This window comes from Apis mellifera, linkage group LG15, assembly GCF_003254395.2.
Source record: "Apis mellifera strain DH4 linkage group LG15, Amel_HAv3.1, whole genome shotgun sequence".
NCBI lineage: Eukaryota > Metazoa > Arthropoda > Insecta > Hymenoptera > Apidae > Apis > Apis mellifera.
In genome coordinates, this window is record NC_037652.1 from 5,515,806 (window position 1) to 5,537,217 (window position 21,412).

Genomic DNA, 21,412 nt, shown 5'->3' on the forward strand with positions numbered 1-21,412 from the left:
TCTTTCGACGGCCTCGACGATTCTCGAGGCTCGATCACTATTTAAAAGTTTCCCTCGATGGTGCTTGGCCACATTCCACCTACTTGCTTTCCCCTCGCAGGAACGCGGGATACACGCGAGACAACTCGAAAAGGAACTTGATTTCACCGCGTTCTCTGTCTAAATTAAAAGGTTTCTTCCTTTTTTTTTTTTTAATGGGATTCTTTGGATCGTGAGAGCTGTCGATCAATTTCACGAATTTTTTCACCCATCCATAACTATTTTCGGAGAACGGTATTTAAAGTGGATTCTTTCCCCGTTTTCTTTTTTTACGAGTCGATCTTTCTAATCGTTTTTCCGTTTCGTAACGTCACGCTTATACAGTTTTCTTTGGAATCTCGAATTGGGAGGGGAGGGTTCATAACGTCGTCAAAAGTTGATATTAACGTGTTGGAGTTGTGGGTTAGGTTATTTTTAAACGGACGCGGAGGAAGGATCCGTTTGAGACTACGCCCCTCCCGGCGTTTCGTTCGAAGGAATCATCGTCCATTAAAAATTTCACGGAACCGTCACGCTTTTAATCCCTCTTCCAATGGACAACCTCTGCCCCGAACGCAATTGAAGTTGCCTATTATATCGGAACGAATTTTAAACTATCTCGCCTTTGAAACGTCCGATTCTTCCTTCGTTTTACACGTTGATTCTTGAACCATTTTGTATCATCGAACATCGAGAAATTGATATCAGCGTAATATTTTTAAAAGTTCCGATGATTTCACGCTACGATCATCTTTTTCATCCACTTCGAAAAAAAAAAAAAAAAGAAACGTTTCCCTTCCGAATCGACTTGCAAGAAATTTTAGCAATATAATTCAACAACCAAACGAAGGATTCTTCGAGGGGGGCGTGGGCGGCGTTGAATCACTTGTCCAACCACGCACACGGCACGCATCGAGGGACTTTTCCTTTTTAAACGAGAAGGAAATTCGCGACAGCCACCGGTTGTCAATTATACATCCGCGCGCATTTACCATGCAAACGAGGGATGGGGTACGTGGACGACCGGATGAAAAGCTTGAACAAGCGCGCCTTGTTCCCTCGCAACGATATCGGCGCAACGTTGTACAAGGAGGAGTGACGACGCTACACCACCACCGGCGAGAGTCCACCGTCCTCCTCCTCCTCCTCCCCCTCCCGTAATAGCCAAACGGCAGAAAAACCCATTGTTCTCGCAATAATTGGCCCCCAGTGAGTTATGACGCGGGAACGTCGTAAAGTCTGCGGCGAGCAGCCTTTAACGATTGTCCGCCTTTATGTACTTTATGTATTGCACCCCCTTGAAATGTCGCTGCTGGAAAGCTTATACGATCCACGGACCGGCGACAAAGTTTCCGTGTATCGTGTACCAACTATTCGAGGGAACCGCTCCAAGAGAATTGCATTTTTTCTTGATTTGTTAACGGTTAACAACATGTTTTTTGTAAATTCGTCGGAAAGTTGAGGATTGGAAAGTGAGTAAGAAGATGACGGTTGGGGAGGATCGAAGTGAAAACGTTTTGAAATTATTTTTGGACATTATTTAGAAAAATATATTCCTTCCCAAAGGATGAGCGACAATTATTGTATCGAGTTAAATATTAGATTATTTGAAAATTAAATCAAATTGATTTTTGATTTTTTTTTTTTTATTCGTTGAAGCGCTCGAATTCCACACGATGAAGCATCTAACAACGTGTAACGGATAATTTGTTCCTTTTATGATAAATTTTATTTTATCTATTTACACATATTTCGTGAATAATAAATAATAAATTTCTCCCAATGTGCAAATTTACAATCACGAACGAATTACTTCACGAAAATTCCAAGAGATTTATACCGCGATAATATAACCTGCGCAAACAATTTAAAATAATTTAACAAGTCGAACACGCACGTAGGAGGAGGGTAGAGGATAACCGCGAATATCGTTCACGGGTCATAAATCGCGCGGACAACGTTAAATTTCGCGTAATGGCTGTGAGCAGCAAGGACACGGTTTGCGACGATCAGGGACAACAAGACAAACCGGACACGCGTAAAACCGGCCGTAACGATTACCAGCGGTCGGTATATATCTGCGGGCGGAAGTGGAGGTGCAATCTTGCAGCAGCTGCCCGATAAACCGAACCATCGCCACGGTTGACGAGCGTGGAAAAGGTGACGTTTCTACGCGGAAGCGCGATCGAACAGGGCACACAAGACATTGGCTTCGACCACTTTTTTCTCTTTTTTTTCCCTCTCTTTCTTTCTTTTTTTCTCACTATTACTCCAACTGTCCGTCCGATAGAAAGATAGAAATCCAGTTTTTCGACGAGGAGAAAAAAGTTAGCGTCCATTTATTAGGTGCTAAAAGAGTATAATCTTCGATTAAATATTAATCGATAATTTGAACGGTAAGATCGACTTACTTATCGTTTGTCGATAAAACGTCGAAACGTTACGTACATTATAAAATACCATCCAAGTTATTATTTAAACTAGACTGTGAATTTACTCGTCAGTGTGAATAGAGAAGTGCCAAGATAAAGAAAAAGAAAATTGGAAATCACGTTCGAAAGGATTGATAAAAAGTCCACTTAACGAGCCATATATCTTCGTAAGTATATCGTACACTTTATGCATCTTCAGACGTAAGCTGAATCGAACCACTACTTCACCGCTACACCTTTTACTATACACTTTTTCTTGGCGCCACGAAGTCTTCTCCCTCCCCGCCTCTGAATAAAATAAAATGAAATGAAATAAACCGGTGTACAAGCCGATACACGATTCCAAGACGGTTATCTCGGCTTTATCGGAAGCCTCGACCCGTTTACAGGAATCATCCTCCATCGGGACAGGATACAAGAGAGAGGGAAAGGTGGCTGAATAATAACAACAACAACTGGCAAGGACCGCCGCCGCCGCCATCACACCATCAACCTCCCGTTTCTCCTTTTTCCAACGGAAGCGAACACGACACCGGACGCTTGTTTCTCCTGCGAGTGGAACACGCGAGTGGAGAAGGATCGGTAGGGAGAGTTCGATCGGCATTGATTTCGCTCGCCTGCTCGTTTAATTGAACCACCTATAGGTAGATACGCACACAGAGAGGGAGGGAGAGGGATGGCGATGAGTACCGGTTCCGAGCCACGTAGGCCCCGTTTTAATTTATTATCCGGCCCCGATCTCTCGGCTAATGGAATGCTCTGCGTGGCTCGCGGAAAAGCGCTCGGCATTTCTATATCCACCTCCGTACCCGACTTCCAACGCGACTGGTTTTTACGAGTCTACTACTAGCAGCCGTGGTCTCGACTTTATCTTGCTCCGATCGATCTCGATTCTCGTGTATTTTATATATATATATATCTCGTTGTACGACATTGGTAAACGATTTTAAACGGTTTCTGCGGTGGTCAGTGGATCTCGATACTCGAGATCTTTACACGAGAGCATTCACACAAAAGCTAATCGATGGATAATAATATTGGAAGAAGAAGATGAATTATTTTGCAGTATCTCGAAATTTAGTATTTTTCTACAAGATTTTAATTATTTCTCTTTTCTTACATCGATCGTGTTTTCAAAATGATCGAATAAATTTGACACGATCCCGATGTAAATTCAATTTCAAATTCAATCTCTCTCCTCGAAATTCTCGGGAAATCGGTCGTCCGTTCTTCGATCGGTGAATCGACCGCGAGACGGGCACGTTTCGTCGGTGGTGTTGTTCGAGGAATCGATGGCGGTTCTCCCTTAAAAGCGAGCCGAGACGTTCCACGGAAAAAAGGAAACGCGGCTGGTCAGCTTTTTCGTCCCCCCGCATCGTCCCCCGGAGAGCTAGAAACCTGAAGAACCGGGCGAAAAGCCCGGGGATCGGAAATGGAGATCGTTGGAGGGGAAAAGAGAGAGAGACTTCTTGGCCTCTCTTTCCTCCTCCTCCTTTCCCGCTCTTCTCGATACCCTTTTTCATCGTCGCGAGATCCATCGTGGAACCAGATCCAGTTCCAGACCGATCTCTCGTTACCCGGTTGGGAAAAATCGGTCGTCGTGCCTCTCGACCTCTCAAGGAGGGGCTCGTTACGCACGTTGTCGACCAGTGATCAAAAACAAGGCGGCTGCTATAATAAACTCGGCGACTCGAATGCTCGAAACGCTTGTCAGTATCGTGGAAACCTTCGAACGGAATGGACACATTCTCGAGGAAAATTGTTACTCCTTCCAAGTAAAAGAAAAGAAGAACCTGCTTGGGTGGATTTCTTTATCGCTGTACGAATAAAATTTTTGAACCAAAAAATGCGAAAATGAAATCTTTGATTCATTTTGTTATGTTCTGTTTATATATATCTTGTTTATGATCGGTTTTTGTGCTCGTCGATGTTTTTTATTCCCAATTAATTAATCATTAATTATTATTTACTATTAAACATGATCGATAATAACGAGACGTTCGTATCGATGACGCAGTTTCGCTTCTTTTTTTTTTTTTTTTTATTCGTGTAACGCAGAGATTGGAAAGCGCGATCGAGCCGATATAAAATCCACGGTCGAATGGAGATCTCTTCGGATCGTAGGCGCCGATCGCAACTTTTATAATTTCCATTTCCTGTTTACCACGCGTCCCTGACGATAATACACACGGCGTAATTGTAACAAGGAATGTAACTCCACCCAATTTACAGGAATGCGTAACCGTGTCGAAGGAAACGTGATCTCCTATCTCCGCTTTCAAGTATCGATTTTCGAATCGAAGATCGAACAATGTATGTACAACACACTCCTCGACAACGCGCCCCGATTTGATTTTTCTCGAAAAAGAGAAAAATTACCACCCTTCATAACGTACAACGATCAGAATTAATCACAGTTTACACTTTATCGTACAAATGCGAATACGACGAATATGAAATTTGATCCCCCTTTCTAAGAAGTTTAAAATTAGAAAACATTTTGTCGTGGAGTGTACGAGAAAGAAACTAAAGAGAGAGAGAGAGTGAGTTTCACACCTCTGATAATGGACACGGAAGCGTAGTATTTCAATTAGAAACGGTATACCCGGTAGCGTGTATAGAGAATTGGCAGATAGGGTCTGACCAGGTACGATCCGTTACTACTGGCAAATAGAATATTGACTAATTTGGCGGCGGTTAAGTGGAGAGAGATCTGCGATCTCGCGCGGGGCTGGTGGAGGCTGGTGGAGAGAGAACTCACGGTTTGCAGATTTATCTGACAACCTCGTTGCGGAGGCACACGGTGTAGCCCGTAAATTATAGCTGGGCTTAAACCGTGGCTCGAGGAGTTAGATACTGCTCGCGATCGCGTGACGAAGAAACCTCGAGGATAATAAATGCGGCTGCGGACCCACGATTATTTTTTCTTTTTTTCTCCTTTTCTCTTTTTTTCTTTAACCGCGCAGGTGTATATAACGTTCGGCCAGACGAAAATTTTAATCCCGCCTGTCCGTTTGCACGTTGCAAAATTTCATCGAGTATTTTTTTTTCTTTTCTTCTTTTCTTCTCTTTTTTTCTTCTCTTCTTTTCACGGTCTGGCACGTTTCCACGAGATTGTGCAACTCGATAACTCTAACTATTGTGAGATGTTTAATTTCGTTATAAAGTTACACGGTTTAACAGCCTCGTTCAATTATTCAATTTACAAGTAAACGCGCGTTCTCTCTCTCTCTCTCTCTCTCTCCGAATTACGGCACGTTTAACGAGTTATTCGATTACGCTCCTAAGATGATTATCGTGTAATCATATCGCGCGACTGATCTGAAGAAAAAAGAAAATTTTCTAGAGCGATTTTACGAGTTTCCAGTGGGTGGATTTGCCCGGCCAAATTACGAGCGATCGTAAAAAGCGGTAATAACGAGCGATCGTCCTTAACTCGATCGAATTAGCGGGTTGACGTTTATTATCCGGTATCCCCTCCAGAGCAACATTTACACGCTTCTTAAATTAACCAATTCTCGCCGTGTCCCTCTCCCAACTAATTCCGTAATTTTAACATCGACCTTTATCGGGATTCCACGTATCGCACCGATATTTAGAATTCCCTTTGTGTACCCTCCTCCTCTTCCTTCCGAGATCCTTCCTCGAGTTTCCAATCTCCGACCGCCTCGCCGAATTCGCAGACCTTCGGTTATCCTCGCCTCGCCTCGCCCAAAACCCTCGAGGATCTCACGAAATCTTCGCCTCCTTCTAATGGTACATCCCTCAACCCTCCTGACAACATTCCGCACCCCGTAGAAACCCCGAACTCGAAGAATTCGAAGTAACCTGCTACTATTGCTATTACTACCTGTCTCGAGCAACCCATTTCGAAACTCGAGGAAATCTATCTATAACAGTACTAGCCTATAGAAGAATTTTAAATTTTCCACCCCCGACGAATTGTATTCAGTAATCTTCCTAAGATTATTTCTTCTCTCAAAAGAATATTATGCAACATTACGAACACCTTTTCTTCGATCCTTCTTCGGTTAATCAGCCCCAAACAAAACCCGATAGGGGAACAATTACTACGTTTATCCGATGATTATCAACCACCGTGCGAAGAAGAAAAGACGGAGAAGGTCGTCATCCCCGCGAAAGACAAAGCGAAAGAGAGAGAAAGGGATAGAGAGAGGAGAGGGCGAGACGCGGTTTGAAGTGGCACTCCCTGTCTGTCGACCCACGCCAGCTATCTTGCGGCCTGTCACACGATATTATTATGTGCACATGCCCATGTATCACGGACTACCTGACAGATCGGACTCGTATCTATACCAGGCGGCTAGGTGTGGTTATACTCGGTACTCTCCGCTCGTGTGCGTCTGCCCGCACGATAAAATAAACGAGCTTGTCTCTCTCTCTCTCTCTCTCCCCCTCCCTCTTTCGCACACCAGCAGTCTCACCTATCACTTCTCTCACCTGACCGACCTGCCCCCTTCTCCTCCTCCTCCTCCTCCTCCTCCTCCTCCTCGATCGCGACCGATGCACACCAGTCGAGTTAACTTTTAAGGTCACAGACCTCCGAGAGAACGAGGTGTTCCTCCTCCCGTGAACGAGGAGCGAAACGAGGGCGAGACCTCGACGAAGAAGAAGAGGTCTACTAGCCAGAGAGAAAACTCCCCTCTCTCTTTGTCTCGCAGCTTTCTTCGAAAGAGAATATCGGTGATGCGTATTATCTCGAATTACGAGGCCCCGTTGTTACCGATCTCCTCTTCCATCGATCCTCCTCGCCTTCTCTCGGCAGAATTCTGGGCCCGGAGAAACCGCGGCTCTGTTCCACAAGAGTGGAGGAGGAGGAGAGGTGGGCGGGAGGAAATTCGGTGAAGCCACGGGTGGTTGAGAAAGTGGGTCTTCTCCTCCGTCTCTCTCTTTCCTTTTCGGAGGATGATTGACGAGGGGAGGTTGCGAGAAAGAGTGAGAGAGAGATTTGGAAGAGGGATATTACATTGGCGAAAGTAGGGCATAGGACGAGGGGTGGAGGAAAAAGAAAAAGGAGAGGATACGCGAGTGTCGATATTCAATGAGAGAGAGAGAGTGAGAGAGGTTAACGACCCGATGACGAGGGTCGTGGACTGATTAGTCACGTAGCCGGCGCCCACGTTGACTAGAAACGAGATACGCCGCGACGCGTTGAAGAACTGCCAGACACACTGTGAAATCGTGTGTCTTCGTCTCTGGATCCTTCGTCGATCGATTCGTAAATAAATATAAATTCAAGCGGGGGCAAGGATTTCCAAAGGGAAATTGGTCAGCTACGAATCTCCGCAAAATAGTAGTCTGATTTGTTTCGTTCCTGTAAGAATATAATAAATTCTTCTTTTATTAAAAAACACTCTCTCGATCGTATTATTCACGATAGAAATTCAGAGAATATTTCTTACTCGAATTTAGCGCGCACGAAAATAGAAGAAAACGATTCCAAGTCTCTGTTGCCAGATTGCAGGTGCGCTCAACTTTGTTTCTTTGGCGAAGTGATGATGTAATAACGATAATTGCATAAATCCTAGGACGAAGCAGTCGCAGCTGCGCGAGATCGGCGTGCAATCATCGCGGCGAATCTCGCGACGGGCCTCCTTATAAATCACAGCTCGATTAAGAGGAGATTTCAAACACCCACCAGAGGAACGCGATACGCGGGGGCGCGCCTCCACCCTTCGGGGACACAATGTCTCGCCCTTGCACGAAATATCCTTTTTCCTTGTATCTATCCTCCTCCTTCTCCCTCTTCCTGCCAAGATTTTTTAATCCGGTCAACATTCGTGCAGAGATCGGTCCAAGAATAAAGATCAATTCTTTCGAAGATCAACGTCTATTTCAGAATTTTTGAATTCATTGTGTCTTATTCAATAATTGAATATTTAAATTTGGAGAAATTTGTAATAATTCATGATCTTCGTTCTGCAGTATTTATTATTAAAATTCGTTTCGAGATATTATGAAAATTGGGTCGTAAAGAGTTGGGGATATTCTCAAATCGAGAGATTGTTACTTTTGCATTGAGCTGTACTTGGAGATAATAAAGGATGAAAAAAAAATAAAAGTTTCGCAAAGGCCAGGAGAAACATTCGGAATCGTAATATGGTACAAGGACGACAACCACCCCCTGAGACTTGACCGGACACCGCGCTCGTCGTCCTTTTTTCTCCTTGCTACACAGCTTTCCTCTACAATCCTCCACGTTCATATTGCACAACCAACAACCGGTCCCCGATGCTGATTTCGCGGTGAAACCCGTCGTCTCTCTCTCTCTCTCTCTCGTAATAGAGGACCGCACACACGTGAGAAGAGAATTTCGTGACTCGGGACAAAAAGAGACGTTGATGAATCGAAAGCTCGGTCATTTATTCCCCGTTTATCTCTCGAAATCTCTAAAAAAACATATATTTCCAATATAAAGATTTTTAATTTCGCAATCGAAACTCTTTTCTTTTCTCGATGAAATTCAAGTGAGGCAAACTCTGCGCTCCATTAAAAAAAAATCGTACTACTAATTGGAATCCTAATTTATCCCCTTCGATCCGAGTAACGAGAATGCCACTCTGCTTATCCCTCGAATTAACCGAGTTAACCGAATACCACTGCCTCTAATCGGATAAGAGAGGAGGCAGAGCAGCACACGTGGGCCTCGTCGAACAGCCCTGTGACAGCACAAAGGGCCTTTCCAACCGGCCGTGGATGATTTACTCGCAACGGCTCGCCGCGTTCATACCGAGTGCGCGCTAATAAAAGCCGACACCATCCCGATTCACCGAGCTGTCTTTGGAGCGCGGATCTCGTTTCGAGCGCGACAACAACCACCATCACGATGAGGACTCGCGACTATGAGCTGTACTCAGAAGGAAAGGAAAGGAAGGAAGGAGAAGAAGAAGAGGAGGAGAAGGAGGTGGTGTTGTTGTTTCCTCCGGTTCTCAGGAAGCGAGCGTAAATTCGCGTGTCGGCGGCTGTATTATTCCCAGACCTTTTTTACTGCCGACGTACAAATTTCGAGGGCGAAATTACGATTATAGGCTAATTCTCGGCCGAAAAGCGTTCTTTCGCGCGATAAATTCGATATGCTCTTGGGGATCGAGCGATGGAAATAAAAACTTTTGATGGCCAAGGAAAATTGCGCGAAGGAATAACGGTGTTTGAAAAGTGTTGTTGTTCGGTGTAAGATTCGTTGGTTTCAATAAAACTAGGCTAAGGATGGTTCTCGTGTTGCGAGAAAATAATTTTGATTCGAATTAAACGACAATCTTTTTTCATTTGCGAATAACGCATCCGTAGCCTGGTTTAATCATTTTGAAAATGGAATAATACTTTTACCCTTGTCGATAGTAATAAATCCTCCAGGGGGATTCAGCTTACCTGAAACAAAAATTGATGCAAACGTTAGAAAAATTAAACTCATTAATACCGATATAAAAGATACAATCAATTTCAACATCGCACATATCGACGGAAAATATCCAGAATAAGAGCCTGTTATCATCCCCACGAATCGAAAGGCACGCGAGGAGGCTGGATCCCAACTTCTCTCGCACCCTCTCCGGAGAGGGTGGCGAGGAATTAAACAATCGAATCCTTCCTCTCGATCCACCTCCCTCCCTCCTCTTTCGAAATTCTCCCAAAACCACCCCTTTCGAGCCACGTCCGAATAGCCAAGGACCAACTGCCAACACATTTACCCGCTCGTGCGTAAGGGAAATATCTTTCGGCGTCTCGGCCTTGTTTGCCCGCCCGCTTCCATCCCAAGAGGGTTGGAGGGGAGGGGGCGTAATGAAAATGGCCCCTCGTAATTCGACGCGGACCCTGACCGCAAGACAGAGAGAGCTTCTTATCTAAAAATGTCCCTTCGATATATATATACCACCCTCTCATTATAGCTCGGTAATAATCCTCCCCCTCACCCCTACCACCACCCCCATGGCTCGATACATCCCGCACGATCGTCATGCGCGCTTTATCAGATGGATATCCCTTTGTCCGCGTGTGTCCCGGAGAACCGGTCCGTTTTACTGCTCGACTCTGGATATTATTATTATTATTGTTGTTATTATTATTATTATTATTATTATTGGCCTGTTTGCCACGAGTTTCGAGAAAATGCTCGCGTGTCCTCGAGCTTTTCGGCTCGTCGGATAATTTTCATCATCTCCGTGGAAGATTTGGAAAGATGATGGACGGACGGATGGATAGATTTTATATTCTTACGATGAACGAGGAAAATTTTGTTCGCTATGGAAGCTGGGGTAGAGAATATAATTTATATATTATCGATATCGAATGACGACGTTTCTTTGTTGTTGTTGCGGTCGAGGATGAAATGAGTAATAAAAAATCCATCCTGATTAATCCTCCTAGGATTTATCAAGATTAGATAATAGTATTAGTAATCTTTTACTTATCGAGAGTGCTTTCGTTAAGTGCTTCTATTTTTAATTTCAAAAATTGTATTGGAATGAAGTCATATCTAATCCATTTCTCGAGAATGCGCGGAAGATATCTCGAAAAATATTCCATCAATTGTTGTGCGCAAAGAATAATTCTTAACGCGCGACTAAGTATAACCTCGTCTGTCCCAAGAATAAGCCCGTCCGTGGCGGGACGAGGCCAAGCTTTCATTACACCCGTTGGTAATAACCAACGTGCCCCGTCTATGCTTGGGACCGGGAGGAGGCCACGGACACGCGTGTACGTACGTGTCCGGGAGATCGAACCGGTAGATAGGACGGCCTCCTCCTCGGCGGATCGTGCGCGAATCGAGGGAAGGGAAAAGAAGCGCGCAGGGAGGACACGGGGGCAGCATACGTCCGTCGTTTCTCGTGTCGTTTATCACGGATCTCGGTTCCATGGCCAGGACCACTGGAACAATGGCTGGATACACGCCTCTCCCTCCTCCTTCTCCTCCTCCTCCTCCTCCTACTCTTGTAGCACGGCTCCGCCGATACGATCGTACAGGAATTAAGAGTCCACGCGTGAGTCCAGCTGCTGCACAAGTTCACCCACCGTGAGCCAACTTGACGAATTCGAAAGGTCAGATGATGTAGCAGATTGTAAGATTACGTCTTCTGTCTACGATTCTTCGAAAATTTCGTACGATATCCCATCAAAATAATCGATTTCGTAACCGTGTTCGTCGAAATGACAAAATGTATAAAATTCTTCTTCTGGTTATATACATTCACTGTGAAAAAACAAATGAAACGGATTGGAGATCCTTTCAATTTCGTTTTTACACCGAGAATCGAGATAAAAAAAAAGTAATTAAGAAATCTCTCGATCATTCGGATCGATTTCCAAATTCATTTGAATTACGCAACGCGAGGACACTGTTCTCAACAATGCAACGAGGACGCGGCCGAAGTCCATAAAGGGGAGGAAGAACGGGAGCGGCCGCGATCCCGACACAAATCCTCGGTCCTTTATCACCGAGGCACCGAGTTGATCCAAACGCGCCCTAAACGCGGCCCGGGAATGAATAGACTCCATTTCCCCGAAAACCTACACCAGCTTTGTCTCGTATCGCTAATCCTGCCGTCCCTAATTTTCCTTTACGACCGTTAACCACCTCGTCCCGCCCCTCTCCCCGAATTCGGACGTGGAAAAGGTCGACACGTCGCAAGCCGACGCGTGGATGCCGTCCACCGGCTTAATTCCAAACGCTCTTATCAGCGGCAACCTACGACCCCTCGAGGGGTGGGCAAGATGCCTGTGGGGGAGGATTGGATGAACAGTGGAACAGTTATCTGCGTTGTAGTAGTTGGGAAGGATGGAAGTATATTGTATTATTAGCGCGTCGTTCACCGTACTACCTCTTGTTAACACCTGATGTTGAGGAGTTTCCCATATACGCGAGGAAGAGGAACTTTCAACTTGTCCTTGCATTTTCATTCCATATCTCTAACGTGTCCGATATATTCACAAATTACGTACGTGTTTTGAAATTTTTCATTCAAAGGGGAGAAAGAATGTATAATTTTAACGACATCTACGAAAATGTTTTGAACGAGCTAGAAAAAGCAATTACGATCCACGTAAGATTTTCTCGAACGGATTTAATAATAAGATGAATGTTAGAACAAAGTCGGAGGATATATCTTTCACGGGCGGGAAATTTATTCCAACTTATTTCTAGCCTGGCTGCTTCTTCGTGATTCGAAACTCGAAGAATATTCTGGCACACCGTTCCACGCATCATCCAGCAGGAAAATAAGCGTCGTTCCCGGCCATTCGGCGACAGCGAAGAGGTGCCAACGAAGTCGAAAAGCTTTATCCTCTCTCTTTCTCTCCCCTTCTTTCTTTCCTCGTTTCGCCAAGCGAAGAAGGGAGGGTTTGGAACGAACGACGGATATATACGGAAGGGGAAGAGAGAATCGAGGAAGGAATTAGAGGGGGCACCGTGTAATCCCGCCGCTACCAGTAATTAGCGATATTTGCATATCTCTGCGAGAGTGTCCCGGAGAGTCGAAGGAGAAGCGAGGAAGAAGCGATTTACATGCGAATGGGCTTACTTCGAGCACCGCGAAACTGACGTTCCCGTAAATAAAAACTGTTTATGAACGATGCAGATGCCAGGGGAAAGGGGGGAAGGGACAGAGGAGAAATGGTGGAAGGATCGTGAGTCGGTTGCCAAGCACCTCTGATCGAATAATATACCCTTCCTATATTTTATACGCGGGATTAAATCTTTTCCGCTTGGATATTTTCGAAGTTTTTGAAATTAATGTGAAAAAGAAAAATTGCGCGAAATTATACGTTTAAGCTTTTGCAATAAACAGCTGCTTCTCATAAAAAAAATATATATATTCCATTTAAATATTGTATTTAAATCATCCAAAAATTTATTCACATCTCAAAGTGGAAAAGAATATGGAGATATTTTATAGAGCGTTCTTTTCTTTTTTTTAAATATACAATTCTCCGAATTTCTTCTATAATTCCAAGTCTAAAATGTTCGTTGGAATTCTTACGCGTAATCGACGATTAGCAAGCGATACTTAGCCTCTTAAAAGATAAAGGAAAGAGGAGAAGAAGAGTGTATAGGTTAGGATGAATTCTCTATCGGGGAAAGTTTCGGACGATAGACGTCCCGTTTTGCATAATCGCGGCATAATTCGTCGAGTTTATCGTTGGTTCGTGTCCCTAATGTCTCGGAAAGTTCTTCGGCCCCCGTCCACCGTGGAGAGGAAGGGCGTCGACAATGCCTCGTTAGTAGCTAATGGCTCCGTGAAAGAACTAGGATTAAGAGTTGTAAACCACCTTGCAAATTACTCGCTTCCCTTCCCTCCTTTCCCCTCCTTTCTCCTCACTCCACGAATCGAACGATATATATATATCCGGCGAGAGGAGGATCATCAAACCCGCTACCCAGTTTCTACTTCCTAGTTCCTCCAAAATTTTACAAAGAAGAATCTCTCCATTTTTCGAATCGAATCCTCCTTTCTTTCTTTCTAGAAAAGATCGATGACAGAATGTGAAGAAAAAAGAACATATTGTTTTATTAAAAAAAAAGAGAAGGAACGAATTTAAATAATACAATAAAACAGAAACCTATTTATAGCATTTGGAAGGATCGAACGAATTTTCGGATGGAAAACTTTCTCGTTGCGGAGAAAGATATTATTATTATTATTAAACTTTTATTTGGAATTTAGTTTTTCGATACATACACGTTTTAGTTTTTTGCAAACCGACGTTCCTCGACTCTGTTTTTCTATCCTATAACCATTCGCGATGGGGCGCGAAAGATAAATATTGGCAAATTATCCGAGTTCGATTTAACGTGTTTTACAGGGCGGTTGAACGAGGCTCGGTTAATTTTGGGAGGGAGAGAAAGAAGAGTTGAAGGAACGCGGAGAGAGTCTGTAAAGTTTCCTGGAGCGACAAGCGGGGAAGGGGAGGGGAGGAGAGAGACCACTAAAATTTTACTGCCGAACGCGCCCGCCCAATGAATTTGCATGGAAATTCGCAGTCAGCCTGTACCGCGTCGTGAGAATTAACCGAGTTACGTGTAATGAGCAGCGAAGATGGATCCAGAGAAGGAATTGGACCTTTTTTAAAGAAGACCAATTCGCGGCATCGATAATCCGCCGTGATAATTTTGTCCTTCTGCCTTTCCTCTTTAAGATAAAAAATTTCTAGAATCTAAAATCTGAAAAGATTCTCTAAAATTCTTCGTCCGACTCGACGTACAAAAAGAAATAAATAAATATTCGAGATATATTCTTTCTCATTCTCACACCATCCACGAAAGATGGAGGAAACAAAAACGCTCGAGACCATCATCGAAACTATTATTTCACGTAACATTCTCGCGATTGTTCGCGAGAGAAATTGCAGAAACAAAACGATGCTGGATTCTGCGTCTGAAAGGTGTCTCTTGAAAGAAAGGGAAAACAAAGTGACCGACAACGAAGAGGGGAAAAAAGAGGAAGAGAAAAGCTTTCGTATCCAAGAAAATGAGAAATAGAGGGAGAGGGAGAGAGCTCGTTTAAATTATGAAATTACCAAGTCCGTGTAAAAGCCTCGTCCCGTAAGCTTCTTATAGGAGTTAACTAACCTCGTAAAATTAGCAGCTAGGTGTAAACTTCCTTCTCCCCGGGAACAGCGCTTTTCCTCGTCCTAACCCTTTCCCGCTCTCTCTCTCTCTCTCTCTCTCTTTCTCGTCAGGTTCCGTCACCTCGTAAAACCCGATGTCGAGACAATGCCAAAACCTTAGCCTGAGAACCCGATGGAATACCCTCCTCCTTCCATTTCCCTTTCCAAGCCAACATCCACCGTTGTCGAGGGCACGAACCCTTCCGCGAAACCTTGGCGGAAGGTTCACCGCCATCCTCCAAGAAACGTGTTGGGCACGTTACATTACAACGTGGAACGTAAGAGAGAAATTTCGTGAAATTTCGCGAGGATACAACGATTGAAGTGGCACGTTGTATAGTGGATGGAGCGCACCCACCTCTCCCTCCCTCCCTCCCTCGGATAAGTAACGCGGATGTTCCAAGAGTTGGCAAGCAGAATTTCGATGCCTTCCTTCGTTTCCGGGAGCGGTTTATAAACGAAACCGAGTTGGAAACTCTCCAGGTATCCATCGGTGAATATTCGAGAAGCGGATTCTCCCCCATCCTCTTATAGGAGAGACGTTCGTATAGACGACGACACGAGCCGATGTAAATAAGGATTCCTGATGGAATTTTCACGGTTGCTACGTGCGTGCACTTGGCACGCTAGGTTACGTATCAAAAACGTATCGTTGGGAACGTGTACTTTTCAATTTCGAAAATAAATTTCCGTCATCAATTTTAATAACATCATGTTCTTGATATAAGACAATTTTTATACGTTTCATCGTTTTACTTTCTTACCGTATCACGTAAAGGAAGAAAAATGCGAAACGTTTCGATCGAAAAAAAAAAAAGAGAGAGACAAAACTGTTTCTCCGGGAAAAGTGTTTGAAACGCTAGAGTTAACTATCGACGAGGAGGGCCACACGATATCGATTTCCAGAGAGACTCGCGCATCACCACCACCATCGCACTCTCTCGTGTCTCCGGAATTGGCTGCTCGAATACGTGACTCAATTTTACACGAGGATATCGGGGCTGATTTTCACCCTCGTCGCGCGACTCGCGAGACATGCATATTTAGAACAAATAGAACCCCCTCCTTTCACGTCCTCTTCCTTTTCAACGCATCTTCTCTACCCCCCTTCCTTCTTTTTCCTTTCTCCTTTTTCTTTATTCGCGAGTCTCTCTCTCTCTCTTCCCCCTGCTCTGCATTTAAACACGTAGTTTGCTTAATTTATGCGAGTCAACCCCGAAGGGTGGACGGAGGGCGAAGGGGTGGGTCGGCAAGGGCCATTCAGCCGAGGCCCAGGTATGAATAGCGCGGGCCAACCGTCGAAACTTTGTTCGTTAAAAGGAAGAAGGAGGGAAGATGAAGAAGAAGAAGAAGAAGAAGCCGAGCCTGTTCCAGGGGAACCGGAAATTCGACGCGGGGGTAATTACGAATTCAACGTGCCGCACCGGCCTTTGTCGATGGATTGGAAAACTTCTCCACCCTCTCTCTCTCCCTCTCATTAAACCGGTTACCCAAACCTTAAAGGCTTGAAAAAAAGTTTCGAGAGATCGGTACGAGAGATCGCTACCAGCTGTAACGAGATGTAGTATAATATATACGCCTACGAGATTTATCGAGCTATCGGAGGATCCTTCGAATCCCTGGAGAAAGGGGGGAGGAGAGGACAGTTCTCTCGATCGTGATATCTCTCTCTCCTTTGATGAAACTTGGAGGAAGGGAAAATAAGAAGTTGGAAGAGTTTGAGAGACGAAGAAGAATACACTGCAACGGTGAAAATAATAGTTGCAGCGTCGATTCGGCCGGGAGAAATATGAAAATCCATTTCGAGAGGAGGAGGGAGAGAGAAGGAGATATATTGTTGGCAGGAAATTGACTTGTCCGTGCGTTGGATCGAAACTAGGCTGCCACGTTTGCTCAACGTTCTCCGTCTTTCGTGGACGAGAGGGGAAGAGAGAGAGAGAGAGAAAGGGGTGAAAGCACGAGCCGAGAAGGAGGAGGAGAAGGAGAAGGAGAAGGAGGAGGCTAATGAAATTAATTGGCGGGACGCAGAGAGGCAGAAGCGGCGGCGGCGGCGTGCTTCTTAAACGAGCAGCCCATCTGCATTTTAAATTTCGCGCCAGAAGAAAACGGACGGAGCCGCGTAGCGAATAATAAATATATCGACAACAGGGGGAGGATGGGGAGGAAAAGGGTTGAGAAAGAGTTTCTCAGCGAGCGAGAAATAAAATTCAGCGGGCACGCACGGGCTTACGAACGCGATGGAGATTTACTGGAAAATTAAGAGGAGAAGAATATAAAATTAAAGGGGAACCGAGAAGAGACCCGCCCACCCTCGGATAAGGGCTTGCCAAATAATAAAAAAAGAGAGAAAGAAAGAAGGAAGGAGAGAGGGTTGGACGAGGGAGGCTTTGGATGGCTCTCGGTTTTCGCAATTATTTTCGATTAATTAATCCAGTGTTGCGTATCCTACAGTTTATATAACGAGATACGGGTACCAAACAATCGTGTTTTCAACGAAACGAGGCTGTCGCGAATTAATTCCATTGGCATTAATACATGCAGAAGAAAGACGAGACGTTTCTCGAGTATCTTTGCACGATATAAAATTTTGACTAGATTCGAATCTTTGAATATAACGCGAAAATATATATATATACATTCGTGAATTAGAAAACCCATTGTAACGGAATTCCAATTTCTAAAATTCGAATATCTTTCTTTCTCTTCGTACTTATAAACAGATATATTGAACTTAATTCCATCCCCAGACACGACGACAACGTCCGCGTGGAAGGTTAGGTCGGGCGAGAAGGGGAGAGGAGAAAGAGGAAATTGCTGACCGCAAACGCGGTCGAGTTGCGTTCAATTCGAAACGTGTGCAGTGGAATGCGCGCAGTAGAATGGGAAAGGAGGTGGTCAGACGCGTCTGGTCGGAAGCTTGGGCAAAAATCGAGCCCGTCAAATCGAGCAAGAAAGAGAGAGAAAAGGAGAGAGAGAGGGCCACACCCTGGTATTGTTAACGAGCGCGCACAATGTCACGTATAATGCACAATGAGCTGTTCCGAGCCGACGCATTAAACGCAACGCACAATGATGCGTGCGCGAGCCCCGGAACATCCGACGAAAGAGGTAGGTGGAGGAACCCGCGAGAAAGCAGCCTCCGCTTCCTTTTTTTTTTTTTGTTCTTTTTCAACTTTTTTTTACAACCGAGTTATATTATCTCGGTTTAGAACACGTTCGTGGATTACGCGGAGTACAGATATTGTTTTCCTCAATGAAAATTTAGAAATATAAGTTTCGATGTTAGAATATTAAGTATTAGATTTTCAATTGGCCAAATAATGTAATCTCGATTGAAATGCATTATCGGTCGAAACAAGTTTTATTCGAAATAATTTTTTTTCTTTCCGAAACCGCAAAAATTCAACCGGTAAAAATAAAATAAAGAAAATAGTGGAGACTGTGAACTGTGAACGAAGGAATAACGAACCGATTCTAAAAACGGGGATCGAGGAATAATCGAACAATTCCACGGTGGAAAGAAGCGGTGGTGAAGAGGCGGGCAAGGAAAAACGGTTGGGCGAACGAAGCATAGGAGGAAGAGAGGCGAGGCAAACGAGATTGACGCGTTTATCCCGGTGACAGTGTCGACGTCTCGTTACAATTTTATCGAAACAAAGCTGTCGCCGGTTGATATTCAATTTCCTGGCGGCGGAACAGGGTTCCCTACGTTCCACCGTTGGAACAATTCCGCTCTGTGCTTGGACAGGACAGACGATGGAAGGAAGAGAGAGAGAGAGAAAGAGAGAGAAAGGTAGAGAGGAAAACGGAACCGCTTTCGTCGAATCGAGACGAGAGTATACAGCAAGCGAGTGAAAACGTGACAGTATCTCCAGACGCCGACGCCGGTTTTCCTTGGCGACTGTTACACGCGTCGAGAAACTAAACTCGACGATGATATTGTAAACGCGCGACGATACAAATATATATATATATATATATATATATATATATATATAAAATATCTGTCTCTGTTGTTGGAAGTTGCTCTGACGCGGCCGATAACGCGAGGAATGAGCAGAATGGGAGAAAGAATGAACTTGGCGGAGTTCCCTCTTTCGAGGGTGCTTCCCTCGTTCATTTCACTTGGTGATATTTGGAGGCTGGGATTGGAGGAAGATGAGTATTGCGGTAGTAAGATGATGATATGAAATAGAAGGAATGGGGAGGGGAGGGGTGGAATATGGGATGGATGGGGATGGAAACGGAGGGAGTGGAAGAATAAGTTGGTCGATCGAGGCTGATGCGAATAGCTTCTAGTACAATAGAAAAATCGTACATTTTCTCAATGTGCGTCGTTATTATGTTTATAGAGTTGGTATCATTCTCTATTCCAATTTTCCTTCCTTTCTCCTAATCACAATTCTTCAGAGTTTCGAACATCGAACTTTTTCTTCTTTTCCTTTTCTTTCTTTTTTCCCCAAAAAGAAGACTTAACGAAGTTGGATGAAAAGGATATCTCAGTTTGAACGTGACCCAGAGACTCGATTTCCCTCGAATCGGTAATTAAATAAAAATATGGAGCATGCCCAACAGCTGGAACCGATTCTTCCGCCTCCTCCCCCCCTGCCAGGGACACATCCTTTGACCAAACAAAAGATTGGAGAAGAAATTACAGTGCGCGCGAACGAAACCTGGAATCACGCACATCCGCACGCATCTCTCCCCCTCGCCGACGAAATCGAGGGGGCCCTTTTGTTCGCCTTTTGTTTCCTGGAGAGGGGAGGCCCTCGATGCCGATAGAAACGAGGAGGAATATCTCGGGAAGGCACGAAATGCAATGCGTTTTCGGCGTCACGGTGTCTGGACCCGAAACCACGCGCTACGTTTTGCGGTTCGCTCCGCAGTTGCACAGTCAAGATTTCGAGAGTTGGACAGGAAACACGGCGTCCGGCCGGCTTTTTCGAGATTTCCAGAGTTCGTTGACTCTTGCCCGTTTCCCTTCGTTTTCTCGTCTTTTTCGTTGCGCGCGAAAATAAGGAGGGGATCGATCCTTGTTGCCTCTGTATTCCTTCCCTTGTCTTTTTCCCATTTTTCGTGTTACAATATTTTTTAAAGACGAAATCTATCTAATGGCAAATCTCAATTTTACAAATCGATATATCCTGGAAAAGAAAATACAAATGTAACCAAATATTTAAATAATCGTTGTTGTTTACGTAAGATTAAGCGAGTTAAATTAGCTTACATTGGGAGGGTAATATTCTTGAAGAGGAGGCACGCGTGTAGCCCTTTACAAAAATCATTCGTAAACGATTGCCACTGAAAAGCGAATGGTGGCTTAATTAAAGCCACCATTTTCAAGCACGCGTTTCCGAGGGCTCCTCTCCTCTCAACACTCCAATCGTTTCTTTGATGCTCGATCGTTCTAACGAGATCGTTCCACTTACAACAGCCGTCGAAATTATAGTCGGAAAATCGAAACGCGACACTCGAAATGCTCGAAAAAAGAAAAAAGAAAGAAAAAGAGAGAATGATTATTCGTCGCAAGGTTACAAATCTCCGAGTGCAATAATTTCGACCGCGTCAAAAGTTCAAGTTCGTAAGGAAAATAAGAAGAACGCGCGATAAAAACGCGGCGCATGTTCAAGTGTCGCGCGAGTTAAATCTCGCCGTTTTATTATCGCGATAAAAACCGCCCTCCCCGCACAGAAAGCTTCGAAAGCGAGATAGGAAAAAAAAAAAAAGAAGAAGGGCTTGAAAATGAGCAGAGGTCTGCTGGCGAGTGGCGAGAAGAAAGGGAAGAAGGAGGGGAAAAGGAGGATCCAGACGCGTAAAAAAATGGCGATTGTTAATTAAATCCGTTAAGCCACAGAGGGGAGAGAGAACATACAGACTGAAACCACTCCGCCGTCCATTTTATCCTCGTATTTGTCTTGGGGAGGGGAAGAGAAGGCTCTTTCTCGCGACATATTTATACGTCTTTCCTCCCATTCTATTAATTCCCTCGTAACACGTCCCTCGTACGAATTCTAATTTCCGATTTTCTTTGCCACGTACGAATTGGAAGAGAAGATTATTTAATCTCCAACACCCTTTCCACCCTAATAAAAGGGATTATTTACCGCAAGATCCTTTCGCGGTTGAATATTCAAAGGACGAATCAACGAAATACCTTCAATCTTGCTTATTTTATAATCGTATCTTGCTCAAACGACTAATTTCCAAATAATCGTTCGAATTCAATCCCGAGAAAAGATCGAAGCCATCTTCCTTCGAGGCGATATTAACTTGGAAACGGATCCTGGAATAAATAATCCTCTCCAAGCTGGCCACCTCAAAATTTCCATCCCCCCTCTCCA

General features: G+C 44.4%; 1 protein-coding gene across 4 annotated transcripts in view; it reads right to left on the reverse strand.

The window, feature by feature from the left end:
• LOC551957 (headcase protein) overlaps positions 1 to 21,412 on the reverse strand; it is a 139,683-nt gene that overhangs the window by 21,941 nt on the left and 96,330 nt on the right. The window contains exon 1 of one of the 4 annotated variants that reach the window (XM_026445505.1): positions 9,798 to 9,817. The exons of the other annotated variants lie outside the window; for them this stretch is intronic. The gene's annotated coding sequence lies outside the window, so the exon portion shown is untranslated. Of the gene's footprint in view, positions 1 to 9,797; positions 9,818 to 21,412 lie in introns of those variants that run through there. 4 annotated transcript variants of the gene reach the window in all.